The sequence below is a fragment of the Syngnathus acus genome, chromosome 11 (genome assembly GCF_901709675.1).
Source record: "Syngnathus acus chromosome 11, fSynAcu1.2, whole genome shotgun sequence".
Classification (NCBI taxonomy): domain Eukaryota; kingdom Metazoa; phylum Chordata; class Actinopteri; order Syngnathiformes; family Syngnathidae; genus Syngnathus; species Syngnathus acus.
Window position 1 is genome coordinate 8,739,319 of NC_051096.1, and position 14,342 is coordinate 8,753,660.

A 14,342-nucleotide genomic window follows, 5' to 3' on the forward strand; every position below is an offset into this window, starting at 1 on the left:
GCTGTCTGTCACTTATCACAAGATGTCGTGCTTTCAGCTGCCAGGCCCAAATCCATGTCCAGCTGAACGGCCGCAATTGGATTTGACTGCTAAGGTGAAGAGGTGCAAGTCCATTCGCCATTCTGCTTTGATTTGTTTGTGAAAATCTCCATCCGGCATGTATTGTTTTCCAACGGGAGCGTTTGAGCAGTCGTCACGTGATTGCGCCATTGAGGGAGGGAAGGAGGGAGGGAGGGATGGAGGCATCGGCAGCTTTGAATGTCCCCTTGATGAATAGCGGCGGGCGCTTCATTATCAAAGGCAGTCTTTGGCCTCTGCTGCAATCAAGCCATTGATTGGAGGACAATTGATGTGTATGAGAAATAATCAAACTAATTTGCCCTCCAAGGAAAATCAGCGCTCTTTTTTTTTTTTTTTTTTTTCTTTCCAAATGTTTGAAAGAGGTCAAAGGAGTTCTTGTTATTATCTCGTGAACTTGCCGTTGCGCTCTCAAAGCTGCCGTTTTGCCCCCGGCAGGCATCCGAGACATTTTGGTCTGGAGACACTGCAACCCAAAGGTTCATCTACTAGCGCCGGTTCAACTGGCTGTATGTACTGTATGGTGAAGAGAATGCTCCATTGCCAGCTAGCTACGAGCTCTCTCTGTGACCCAGCGCAAAATACGGCAACAGCTTGTAGGTAATTGATCAGGCCGGTCGACTGTAAAATATTCATTTTCTACTTCAACAGCCAGATAAATCTCCAGGGAGGCTTTGAGGAGGACGCCGCCGCTCGGTCGAAATATTGAAATATTGCTTATGCGACAGCAGGCGGCACGATGGCGAGGAGCAGATAAGACGGAAAGCGTGGCTGCCTTTGGGTGGAGCTGGCGCCGACGGCCGCTCCTGCAATTCCCCGCTTGGCTTTAGAGCAAGAAGCCAAATCCTGCGCTACAGCCCTGGATTTCAGCCCTGGATTGCTGCTGCCCTGCCCTGCCCTGCCCTGCCCTGCCCTGCCCTGGCCTGGCCTGGTCTGGCCTGGGGTTGTTGCTCATCAACCTCCATGACAGGTAGGCCAAAAAGCTTCCCCAGTTTCTTTCATATTGTGACAGACATCACCGACATCAGTTACTCACCTATTGTTAGTAGTAGAATAACTCTCTATAGGTGAGTGGGTGGACAAAGTTCCATTTGAACCTGAGGCTATTACAAAGAGCAGCCCTTTTGGCTTTACAAGAACAGCTAGCGGTATCATATTTCATATTTATGAAGCATCTGCATAGCAAAGATAAGCTTTTCAATTAAGACGCTCATCAAACCTTCACCTTATTAAATATACTCCACTAATTGCTATGCTTTTGCATGAGATCATTTCTTCTTGAGGAAGAAAATCCAGTCATCCGTTGACACTTGGTGAGCTGGATGAGGTGGCAGACTGACAGACAGACAGACAGACAGACAGATAGCCAGACGGGACCGACGTGTGACTAGGACAGGACAGGACAGGACAGGACGTTATTAGCACCACAGGTGCCTCCTTGGAATAGTGATGGACAAACAGGCCGGCAGGCACCCTCGGACAGGTCAGACGACCGACGGGAACAAAAAGCAGGTGAAAAAGATGGACTTGAAGAAATAGCCGCCGCACGTCTGAACAAATGGCTACCTTCCGTGTTGTTGCTACGGCGGTTAGCGTGGCACCCCGCAATTCCTTCCAAACAACCAGCAGTAGACAATGAATGGATTCATCAAGTGAAAAACAAAGGCACAAGGTGATTTCCATCCATCCATCCATCGGCATCCATCGGCATCCATCCATCCATCCATCCATCCATCCATCCATCCATCGGCATCCATCGGCATCCATCCATCCATCCATCCATCCATCCATCCATCCATCCATCCATCCAAATGCCTGCCCCCTAGCCTTAGCTTAAGATATTTGCATCCATATGCACTGGCGTAACATTTTGTTCCTCCATTAAGGCCTGAACATTGCTGCATTGAGCCCTGTAAATATTAGTGTTGATGACACGGGATTTCCACACAACGTTTTGCTTCCTTTTCAAGCTGTGTTTACTATTTGCCATACGTAGGTAGGGGGAAAAAACAGATGCAGCGATTTTAGTCATTAGAATGCTGAAGTCGACTCTTCTTGTGTCATTACAATGGCCAATCTCTCAAGTAGAAAGTATCTGAATGAATAGAAGCGAAAAATCAAAGCAGTCAAATAAAAAAACTTTAGCACCAAGCAGAAAATATGCACATTTTATGTGCGCAAGTTAATTATGCCACTTCAGAGGAGCTTGTTAAAGGATAAGGAAAGCTGCATAAATTTAGCAGTAATCCAGGCAGGCAGAACTCATTTGCAGGGATGCTCTTATCTGGCCACTGCAGCTTTCTCACAAAATTAACCTTGGATATTTGGGCCCAATTGAGCCGTTTGATTCTCCCTTTGCCTGCCTCTGTCTCTCTCCCAGCCAGCCATCGGTTACACACATTGTCTGCCATCCGTCCGTCCGTCCGTCCTTCCTTCCTTCCTTCCTTCCTTCCTTCCTTCCTTCCTTCCTTCCCCCTCTCAGGCACTACCTTCATCCTCTCTCTCTCTCTCTCTCTCTCTCTCTCTCTCTCTCTCTCTCTCTCTCTCTCTCTCTCTCTCTCTCTCTCTCTCTCTCTCTCTCTCTCTCTCTCTCTCTCTCTCTCTCTCTCTCTCTCTCTCTCTCTCTCTCTCTCTCTCTCTCTCTGCTCTGTTTTGCTCCCTTGCTATCAATCTATGACAATCATTTGTATTGGAGACACTCAGACAAACGAAGGGAAAAAAAATGGTTGGAACATTTTGCACATGTATCAGATTGACTCGATTGCTTTTTCTTCAACTTTGGAACTCCTTGACTTTTCAAGCCACTGCACTTTCTCAGGCTTGCTAATCCACTGTGGCTGGCCGCTCCATCTCTCCTGGTTTTGGCACGTGCAGACGGATGGATGCTTGTGACAACGTCACCTGCCTGTCCCGCCCCGCCCCGCCCCGTCCCCGTCTGTAACGCTAATATCCCCGTCACTTGATGCCGAGAGAATACATCAATCATAAGCTGTGATTCAGTCTCTATGCTGGGAATGTATGCTAATGGCCACCAGGCAGGCAAGAGTGGAGCACAAATCTAAAATGAAGATATTTTCCTGCCTGCCACCAGCACCACCTTAAAGCTCATCTTATGTGCAAGTTTGCTAGTAAATCAGATCATTTGTCTCCGAGCAAACTGATGGGATTTTGGAAAGGGATGCCACTTGTGTGTGCCGTGCTGTGCTGTGCTGTGCTGACAGGCTAGTGCTAGCCGTTTCTGGGGTGTTTCTTTTTTTGCTGAAATAAGCAGGCAGGCAGCCCGGCTGCTTCCCCGGTCAGGACAACCTTTACCGCATTGTGTCGGGATCATCCATAAGCAGCCGACTGCGATGCTGATAAACAATTCCTCCCCCTGTGGTGGAAGGCAAAAGGAGGGCTCCTTTAGCAAACAATGTTAGGCACACTGGCTAATGGGTCCATTCAATCAGCCTTGTCACAAGCGGCGGCGGCGGCGGCGGCGGCGGCGGCGGCGGCGGCGGCGGATTGGTGTTGTGTTTGATTTTCAAACTGGCTTTTGAATGTGAAATGGCACCCCTGAGACAAGTCATGCAATTACTGCACCACTCATTCATTTTGATTTGCTGTGTATGTCGGCGCTCCCCTCTCTCATTAGACATTAGCACTTTGAGATTCCTCCGAATATAAAGTGCGTTATAAATATAATTGATTATTATTATTAATGATTCATTACAGGTAAACTGGAGCCCATTTGTATACTATTTTTGATTGATTTAGATAAGCTTTGCTGCCTTGACTGTGGAATGGCACTGTAGCATTAGTCAAGTTGACTCTTGACTTTCTGCTGTCTCTGTGAAGCCCTTTGAGACTGCTTGTGATTTAGGGCTATACAAATAAGCTTGACTTGACTTGACTTGACTTGACTTTCTTTGGACCCTCCCTTCACTTCATCTCCGAATGACTCCAATCCGGGAAGTGTGAAAGCAAGACCTTGAAATTGAACGTCACGTGCCTGGCTAATGTCTCATTTGATTGCTTGCCAAGTGGTGACTTTGAAACGAGCGAGGTAAACCCAACGTCAGACACTGATCCGAACATTCGGGGCACTCCTCCTGACCGGATCAGGGCAAAAGATGTCCTGGCGCTTGCTTCGCCAGCTGCAGGAGCAGCTCAAGACATGAGCATGGAAGAGAGAGAGCCAGAGAGCCAGGGGAGCCTTGCAGAGAAGAGCAAGTTATCATTAAATTGCCATATCTACAAAGCTCTCCCTGCATGCTACAGATTTCCTCTCTTTAATCTGACACATACAGCCTCACGCCTGCTAAAATGTGCTCAAGCTCAGCATCCTAGCTGGGCTGGAGGAACACAGCAGCCAAGAGGGGGAGGGGGGGAGACTTACAAGGATAGACAGGAGGGGATAGAAAAAGCAAAGATAAAACATGACAGCAGCGTGAGAGAGAGGAAAAAACTTTTCATTTGTTCTTTTGAGCGAGCATGCGCCCGGTTTTATGAGCAGAGTTAAATCCTGGAGGTTAATTGAAAATATAGATAAACACGGGCTGTGGAAAGCTCGAGGAAAAAGATTGTTACTGGCAATGCAGCCACTTCACCAATGAAACCGCTTTCCACTGTGCAACCATGATAACCCGCCTGAGCCCGCACGCACGCACACACAGTTAATTGTCTGGCAATTTCATCCGTGTCTCTGCTTAATTAGAGAGAAAATTGAAGTGTGGGCCTTTCTCCCATCTTCTGTACTCGCTGTCAATCCACAGGAAAATCACTAAAGTGAATGGATCAGTGTGAACACAATCATTCAAATGCGTCTTTGTGCCTCAGATTAGAAACGATTTCCTTTTGCCTCTTGCATGGTCAGCATTTTTAGCATCCAGTCATGTTTCTCATTTGATAAGTCAATTCTTCCATTTCACCAGACGCTGTATTATCATCACCCTTACGAAAGGTACTGGAGTAGGTATTTCCAAAGCGACATCATGGATTGTAAACGGCAACCACCCAAATGTGCTAGCTTTGTAAACGGCAACGACCCAAATCTGTTAGCTTGTGTCAAATGAATGAACAAAAGTGGTCAAAGGACGATGATTATTTCATCAGAACCTTTGCTACTGCAGGAAACGATTATTATTACTATTCACGTGAACATTCATTTGACTATCATTGTGCGCGCGTGTGTGTGTGCGTGTGTGTGTGTGTGTGTGTGTGTGTGAGTACTATCAACCTTTTTGGATGGCAAGCTGTGTTGCCTAATTGAAAATGATTTAATGATGCCCTTGGAGTCCCTTTATTGATTAAATGAAGCTGGCTCCAAATATTCCCTTGTGCTCTGGCAAGTGACACATCATTAGGTATTATGATTGCACTTTTATGCAATCATAATACTCATTCACTCTTCTAACAGCCTTTTTTGTATTCTTGGCAGAAACAACATACAGTAAGTATTTCTATGAAACAAACAAACAAACAAACAAACAAACAAACACAAATGTGAACATCAAATTTGCTCCTATTCATTTTCTCCTGATTATGTGTCTGTGATTACTCACACATGCACTGGCACTGGGCTCACTCATTTCAGAACACGTCATAAACCATTTACACACCATTAGTTTTGATCACATTTCATTTTTTTTTACGTACGTCTAGCTGCATGCGGCGCCATAGCGACTGCTCCATTTAGAACATCAATAGCATACACGGCGTGTTTTGTTTCATTGTGCAATTGTCATAGCTTCGTGGAAAACAAAGGCAATTTGTCATCAAAATGCTGGGATATGCTCCACACATGTACATATTTGCTGTCTAAATAACATCACTATTTCTTTGCTTTCCCATTTTCATATTCTGTGCTTTTGTTTCTCTTGTTGTCAATCAACTCGGCTGTCAGCCGTCCCTATGGCAACAGTCGCCGGGCAGCTTGCCGGGCGGGCAGCCGGCCACTACAAGTCACTTCTGGTTTCCATTGCACGGCCAGCCGGCCGGCCGGCCGCTTCTCTTCTTCATGCCCTACAGCTAGCTCCAGGGTGCAAGGTTTGGTGAGTTTTTGTGCATCTTTGGGGTGTCAAAATAGTGATCCTTTAGAGAGGGAAGAAAAGAATTCCTCCAAAAACAATAGGCACCGCCCAGCAGTCACTGCTCGGGCCCTAAAGATGAACAAAATGGACATAGTACGATGGTGCCAGTTAGAGAAAGAAAGAAAGAAAGAAAGAAAGAAAGAAAGAAAGAAAGAAAGAAAGAAAGAAAGAAAGAAAGAAAGAAAGAAAGAAAGAAAGAAAGAAAGAAAGAAAGAAAGAAAGAAAGAAAGAAAGAAAGAGCGCTCTCCCCAGTTGTGCTGTTCTTGGCACTTGACTGGCAGCTCCAGCCTTTTGGATTCCTTGGAGGGGGAGCCCTCCTGCTGGGGACTCCTCTCATTTCAAAGAGGACTTGACGTGGGCAACCGTACCGAGAGGACCGATGTTGATTTCACAGCCGCATACACTTGATGTTTCTTGGAGTCGGATGGATGGATGGATGGATGGTCCGTATGATTTCCACTTTGCGTCTCTGCTGCGGTCTTTGTCAAATCTTATGTCCGTTCATATGTACGTACATATCCCTCCACCAATTGCAAGCCTTTAAGTCAATCTGCTAGTATTTGGGCCATATGGATGGAGACATTGCAAATGCTCTCTTTATCAGAAAGGGCTAAACAATAGAAGAGGATGCTGCTGCTGCTGCTGCTGCTGCTGCTGCTGCCATTCTTGCTTTTGATGGCCAATCTCACTCCAGCAAAGCACCCGCCGGCCATGTAGAAAAGGAACTTTTTCATTTGTAACTTTCTCATTGGACCAAATGCCCAAAGGCTGCTTGACCGAATTGGAAGTTAGCGTTTGTTATCTCCCCAACGGAGGCAGACGACCGCTCGCTCACTCGCTCGCTCCCTCCCTCCCTACCTACCTACCTCCCTCCCTCCCTCCCTCCCCTCATTGCTAATGACCACCTGTAATAGCTGCTATAGCAACCACAGCGATGAGGCCACCTCAGGAAATTCGTACAAGGATTTTGCAATGCTCCCGTTAGGCTTCATCTCTCCAATCAAACAACTACTAGTAGTGCCCGGCCGGGATTGGCATCATTTTGACAAGATGGATGATCATCACACACACACGTTCTCGTGTTGCCGCGGTTCCTCCGACATCAATCGTTTGGTCAGCAATGGGAAAAGAAAGGCCATTGGCTATTAATGTCAATAAAAGCACAATCGCTTATTGTGTCTGGATTGCTATGAGATGGAAATGTCTGTCTTTTCAGGGAGGGCGTCGATGGGACTCTCCAATCAGAAGAATGGATGGAGGATGCCAAGCTGTGAGCTTTGCCCCAACCGGGATGCTATCTTCAAAGACACAGATGCCAGGAGGTACAAAAAAAACAAAATCCCCAAAATGTACGCAGAATCAAATACAAATGCCAAAGGTTATCCCGATATGTTCACTTGCAGAAGAGAAAATTGACAGAGTGCAGGAGGAGGAGGAGAAGGAGAGAGATACTAGAGGAAGGAAGGAAGGAAGGAAGGAAGGAAGGAAGGAAGGAAGGAAGGAAGGAAGGGAGGGAGGGAGGGAGGGAGGGAGGAAGGAAGGAAGGAAGGAAGGAAGGAAGGAAGGAAGGAAGGAAGGAAGGAAGGAAGGAAGGAAGGAAGGAAGGAAGGAAGGAAGGAAGGAAGGAAGGAAGGAAGGAAGGAAGGAAGGAAGGGAGTGTGTTATGCCAAGCGTGGAGACTTGAGCCACGTTATCGCTGATAATGCTCCTTAGCCAGCCCGCACCCAAATTTCCTACTTCAGTAGAGCATGAAAAACACAGCAAATTAAAGTGTGCTTGCTAGTGATGGATATCTATCTATCTCGCGCGCTCTATTGGACTTTGGATTCCTTTCCCTTCAATCGACATTTTGGGGCACCCAGAATCAGCTTGTCTGCCTGCCTGCCTGCCTGCCTGCCTGCCTGCCTGCCTGCCTGCCTGCCTGCCTGCGTGGCTGCCTGCGTGGCTGCCTGCGTGGCTGCCTGCCTGCCTGCCTGCCTGCCTGCCTGCCTGCCTGCCCGCCCGCCCGCCCGCCTGCCTGCCTGCCTGCCAGCAATTCTCTACAGGTGGGAAATGGCACACATTGAAATGTAATTTCTAAATACCAAGTACCAGCGGCACATCTTGCCATTTCCCCATCCTTTTTAATATGGTGTGGAAGCTAACCATGGTGTCTTTCCCCGCCTTTTCTACCTATTAATCTGGCTCTTGTCCCTCATGCGTGCCACTCTCAATTGCCAATGCATTTTTGTGCCCTGCGATTGGCTGGATAGCAGGACCAACCACCACCACCCATCCATCCATCCATCCATCCATCCATCCATCCGTGCAGCCAACTTTGTGTCCACTCCGGTTCGAGTGATGTACAGCAGTTGTTAAATTGCAAGGATAAGGTTTTGAGTCTGACTTGTGTCGTAAAGAATAAAAAGAAGCTCCATTTTTCTGGTTGTTTGCCAACCAACCTCTCCTACTTATCTGAGCCTACCGTGCTTTATTGAACGGAGTGATCTGGAGCTGGTTCAAGATTTCTATCTGACAGCTTTGTGGCAGAGTCGTCATCGTCGTTCACCTCCCCTCTGCTTTTTCCTCCCTGCCGATAGTTGACCTTCTAACATTCCTCTGGGACTTGAGGGAACTTTCTTCTTGTTGCTTCATTCCTTCCGACAGCCAGTTTCAGTGGAGAAGGATGCATCTCTGCAACGTTGACCTGTTTTCCGCATTCTTTTGAACGGCTTAGCTGTGGGAACTAAAAACAAAGGCATTTGAAGAATGGCGCTTGCTTGCTTGCGTGCTTGCTTGCTTGCTTGCTTGCTTGTTACAGGAAGACAGTGTACAATGACCTCGACATGTTGGGATGCAGAGAGTCATTCCAAACGTTGTCGTTTCGCATTCTTTCTCGTTGGCCGTTGACTGGCATGTCTTGAGGAAGAAGAAGCCCAGCTTTGTGTCCCTTGTGGTCCGTCCGGGCTGAGGACTGTCAAAAATGTCCCTCCCATTGTGCCCCCAAATGTCACTTTGTGGAGAATGCTCGCTCGCTCGCAGCTTTTGGGACTGGCAATGCCCACGACAAGCAATTGCAAGATGCAAGCTTGCTTTTGCTCAACCTCAAGGAGTCATTGGTCTTATCTAAAAGCTGCTTCAAGCATGCGTGAAAGCTAGATCAATGGATACTTGTTGAAAAATCTCCATATTTGTCTGTGTGTGTGTGTGTGTGTGTGACTTTTTCAGCTCTTGGAAATGAAGTGGGGCTTTAATAAACTCTTGACTTTTCATCTTATTGCCGCAGTGATAAATGAGCGTCAGTGGGCTAATTAATTGCTCCTAACGTGCGGTGGCGGCGGCAACGCTCCGTTTGTGCGTGTAATGCCCTCTGTCGTGTGTGATTTATCACCTGGGAACTGGCCACGACGGATGGCGGTGGGGAGGGACTGCTTCATACGAGCTGTTGCCCCCCGACCCCACCCGACCCGTACAGACAACCACTGAAAAGGGCAGCGCTACGGCCTCACCTGCAAATGAAGAGTGATCAAATGAATGATTTCAATTGCACTTCCTTGAGCATGGATTATCTTCACAAATGTTTTTTTTTTTTGCTGGGCCCTTCCCTTTTTCTCTCCTCTCCTCCTATCCACCAGGGACAGCAGTTCTTGTGATACTGCAGCTCATGTCGCAGCATCAGGCCACACAATTGCTACTCTTGGGGAAGTCCTCAGTGTTCATTTGTTTTCATGACAGGACCGAATGACTTCTATCCAGATGAGCTAATAAAAAGAGCCATAGTGACTTGGATTTTTTTCCCAAAGTCCATTGATTACTCCCCTCTGTGGTTAAACAATAGCTTTGTTGCAATCAGCCAGCCAACAGTAAATCAAAAACTAAGAGGTTTGCAAAGTCCAATAAGCTTCTTTGAAGGAACCGACACCAGCGTCGGGTGCGCTTCATCATGAATGAGAGTCGCTGGCCGAGTGCTTTGTGTCATATTGATTTCTGTCATCATGTGCCCCCCCCCCCCCTTGGTAATGGGATGGATGGATGGATGGATGGATGGATGGATGGATGGATGGATGGATGGATGGATGGATGGATGGATGGATGGATGGATGGATGGATGGATACGCTGCCTGCTTTCTGACATTTGGGCTGAGCTGCCACACCCGTGCTGCTGCTGCTCGAGAATGCACGTTTTTAGGGGTCAAGTCTGGAAAATGAAGGGTGAGGCAAAGCTTCAAGACATGACGGGGAGCTCCATCTCGATGGGGGAGCTTTAGTTGACAGCTGCATGGTTGACGGCAAATAACCCAGGATGTTGGCTCAAATTCATTCAGCCAAAGTATTCTCCGATGAATGTTGCCTTCCCTAATTTTTCGCTCTGCGGGCGGGTATCGGCCTCCCGAGAGAAACGTCACCGGCCGAGAGCAACGCGCGGAAGTGACAAAAGCAATCAGTGGCGTCCCCTCAACCGCCAATATGATTACATCAATCAATAAGAAGCCCTTATGAGTGATTGGGTTTTGTCTGCGTTTTGCCAATGATTAAAGCAGCAGGCCCAATTGCTTTGATAACATCAAGGACCTTGCTGTGTTTGTTTGGCGCAGATAGAGAGAGAGAGAGAGAGAGAGAGAGAGAGAGGTTGGCGGCAGCAGGTGAGATAAGCCTCATCTTTAGTAGCTCAGAAAATGTGCACAAATGTCATCTTTTCATGTTGCTTGAAATCGGATCTTTTTGATGGATCAATCATCTCTCCTCTTCCTTTCAAGCTAATATATAAGGTACGTATATGGATGTTGTATTTATTTTTAGGCTTATGTTACGTACTAGAGCTGGGCTGCATAAGCTGCAGAAATACAATTGATGTGGAGCTCAAGCAGTAGGGAAACCTGTTGGGTGGGCATTTTAAGGACAGCTTGATCTGGGTGAGTCGGCATTAAGTGGCCGCAGCGTGAGAAAAACAGACATTTATGAGGTCCTTCAACAAGCTTCTCCTCCCTCCCTCCCTCCCTCCCTCCCTCAGAAACTGACATAATCCACACTTTGTGTCAATTCTGAGCAAACGAATGGAAAGTCACAAGGCACAGCGCATCTTATGAACCAGTAATGGAGGTCAGTCTTTGTTACTGCTCAGCATTCAAAATCAACCCGAACGAAACAACACGCTTGGGATCGATTGACAAGTGACAAATGAGCAGTGAACACAAATGATAGATAGATAGATAGATAGATAGATAGATAGATAGATAGATAGATAGATAGATAGATAGATAGATAGATAGATAGATAGATAGATAGATAGATAGATAGATAGATAGATAGATAGATAGATATTCAAATGATGCAACATTTGTGGTCAAATGACTGCATCAACGCTGTAGCTCAAGACAAATACTTTGGTCACAAGCAGAAAAATCCTCTTGAAATCCCTCTTCTTCTGACGTGTCCAAAGCCATGAATGATTTGATCCGTTCAAACAAATCCATTCATCACATGGAATATAAAAGATGGCAGGCAGGGCTCGCTAATGTTGCCACCATGTCTGTGCGTTTTTTCAAAGGCAAAGGCGGCATACGTAATGTGTTGCGAGTAATAGCAGGTTGCGGGATATAATGGACTCCACTAAGGGCGTGCGTGTAAAAAGCACTCTGAGACAAGAGCAGTATTTAAGAAAACTTTTATGATGGGCCTTAAATGCCAAGGCGGGCGCCTGCTGCGATGCCTGCGTGCGTGCGTGCGTGCCTGCCTGCCTGCCTGCCTGCTTGCCTTTGCCTCTGAGGGGAGACTGCTTCTTAAATGCCAACATTAAGTGCACATTATTACCTGATCAACAGATGCAGCCGCTGCCTCAGATAGTGGCCGGTCACATTCAGCGTGTGCCGTGCTGCGCCGTGCTGCTCTGCGCTGCAAAGAAGTCCGTGTATTTTTCAAAGGCTCCCTAGGCCGCCCACACCAGCAGCTGAATGTCACTGCAAAGTGCGGAAGATCTTGCGCTATATCATGATGGACATGGTGACATTGATACGCTCCCAAGCAACAAAGAAATGGTCTTCAGTCCAGTGTCCATTCATGTACAGGCACTTAAAGCAGACTTTGACTTTGACTTTATCCCAGCCAAAGTCAGGCTTTTTGTTGTTCTACTTTTGACTCTGGTAGAATGTGGCTTTTGGGGCTCATGTCAAAGGGGGAAGGAAGGATCAGGCGGGCGGACCGACTCATTGATACTCCTCTTGTTTCCTGTCAAAGGTCAGCAGGAATAGAAATGTCTGCCAGGTAGACAAAATACCGTAACAAAATCGAGTCCCGGCCGGCCGGTGCTTGTCCAGGTTTTGCTGCTACGGAGAAGTTGTTGATTTCCACTCGCCAGAACGTTGCGGATTTTGTGCGCAGAGGCAATAAAAGCTTTCATCAGAAAGGCGTGAGTTCATTCTAGACGCAGTGTTTCTCTCTGCCTGCTTTGCTAAGATAAAGCTGACTCTGACCAAGGCGCCATCCCTTCTCTGTCGTCGCCCGTGGCCCTTGCTGAATTGATTTCCGTCATAAAGTCGCAATCTTGCCGCACTATACCGACGGCCTTTAATTCATGCCGCTTACAGTGCCAAGGGCGGGCGGGCGGGCGTGCTTGTTGAAGGCTTTATTTACACTCTTGCCGCGCTGGTGCTGCCTTGCATACTGGGCTCACACGGCAAGACGTGGATAAAAGGTTTGAAATGCCAAAAGCTCTTCAAGTTGTCCAGGCAGCATTTAAAGTGTGAACTTGCGTGGGATGCACTACTTATCATGAAAAGGATTGCTGGCTGGTGAAATGTTGCCACTTGGAAAATGCCATCCTTCACGGCCTTCCACCCACTTCAACTCATCCAAGCGTTTGTGTTTGAACTTCTGCTATGATCTTCAAGTATTGGACTCTGCAAACGTTTGACTGCAGCCAAAACAGGGATCACAATGTAGCTGTACCAGAATCATCTCCATTGGCCAAATAGAAGAGAAAGCCACGACCCATTTGTCTTCACTCGAGTATTACAATGCACCTGGCCGCTTCTAGAGACTTTTTTGGACGACATACCATCGTGTCGTGGTCAATGTCTTACGCTTTAAAAAGCTTGTTTTGAAAGCACGATAAGCCCATCAATGGTGCTTGTCTTTTCGACATGGCCAGTTGAACCGCAGTTTAATGAGAATTTGCAGGCAGGCTCAGGCAGGCAGGCTCAGGCAGGCGGGCGGGCGGGCGGGCGGGAGATGCAAAACTAGCCAGCCCTCCGGGACGCAAGAACACGGTCAAGGGTGTCCAGGCACATCGCTGATGATGAAGGAAAAATCAATGGCTAGAAGTCACTTCAATCACTTGAACTAGATGCTACGGACACCCACCCTCCCACTTGCCTCTCAGGAGCCAATTTACAGTAGTGTTTGTGTCCCAGATGCTTGAGCTTAGGCCCTTCCTTGCTCATGTCCAATAACCCACAAGTGGGACTATTTCAAACAATCCCTAAACAGGATGCAAACGACTGAGCAGCGCCGCAACGAGCCTTCCTTCAAAATAATAAGCCCATGTGCGGAAAACCAAAAACCCATATGGAAAGATGGGTGGAGGAACTGTTCAAACAAACAACCCCAGGTAGACAATTCCAAAGGCCTTTTGGAACAATGTCTGAGGTATAAAAGAACCTCCTGGAAGTCTCTATTTCTATTTTCCAACAATTGTGTTGACTTTTTGTGACTGGTCAGCAGGTGAAAAGCGGAAGATCTGCCTTTTGGAACAATGTCTGAGGTATAAAAGAACCTCCTGGAAGTCTCTATTTTTATTTTCCAACAATTGTGTTGACGTTTTGGTACTGGTCAGCAGGTGAAAAGCGGAAGATCTGCCTTTTGGAACAATGTCTGAGGTATGTATAAAAGAACCTCCTGGAAGTCTCTATTTTTATTTTCCAACAATTGTGTTGACTTTTTGTTACTGGTCAGCAGGTGAAAAGCGGAAGATCAGCAATGGCGATAGATTCGGCCGGATCGCAGTCGGGCGGCTTCGACTTGGACCGCGCTGCCTGCCGCACGATTGGAAGACGGCGAATGTCTGAACGGAACACGATAAGGCTTCATTACCATAAGTGTCTTTTCTCCTATTGACATGGCGGCTAAAACAAAAGGGCAGTCGATTGAAGGTGTCCAGCTGTGGGGGGTGCTTCGCGGTGGCAATACAATGGAATCCCACCCAGGCAGCAGATGGGA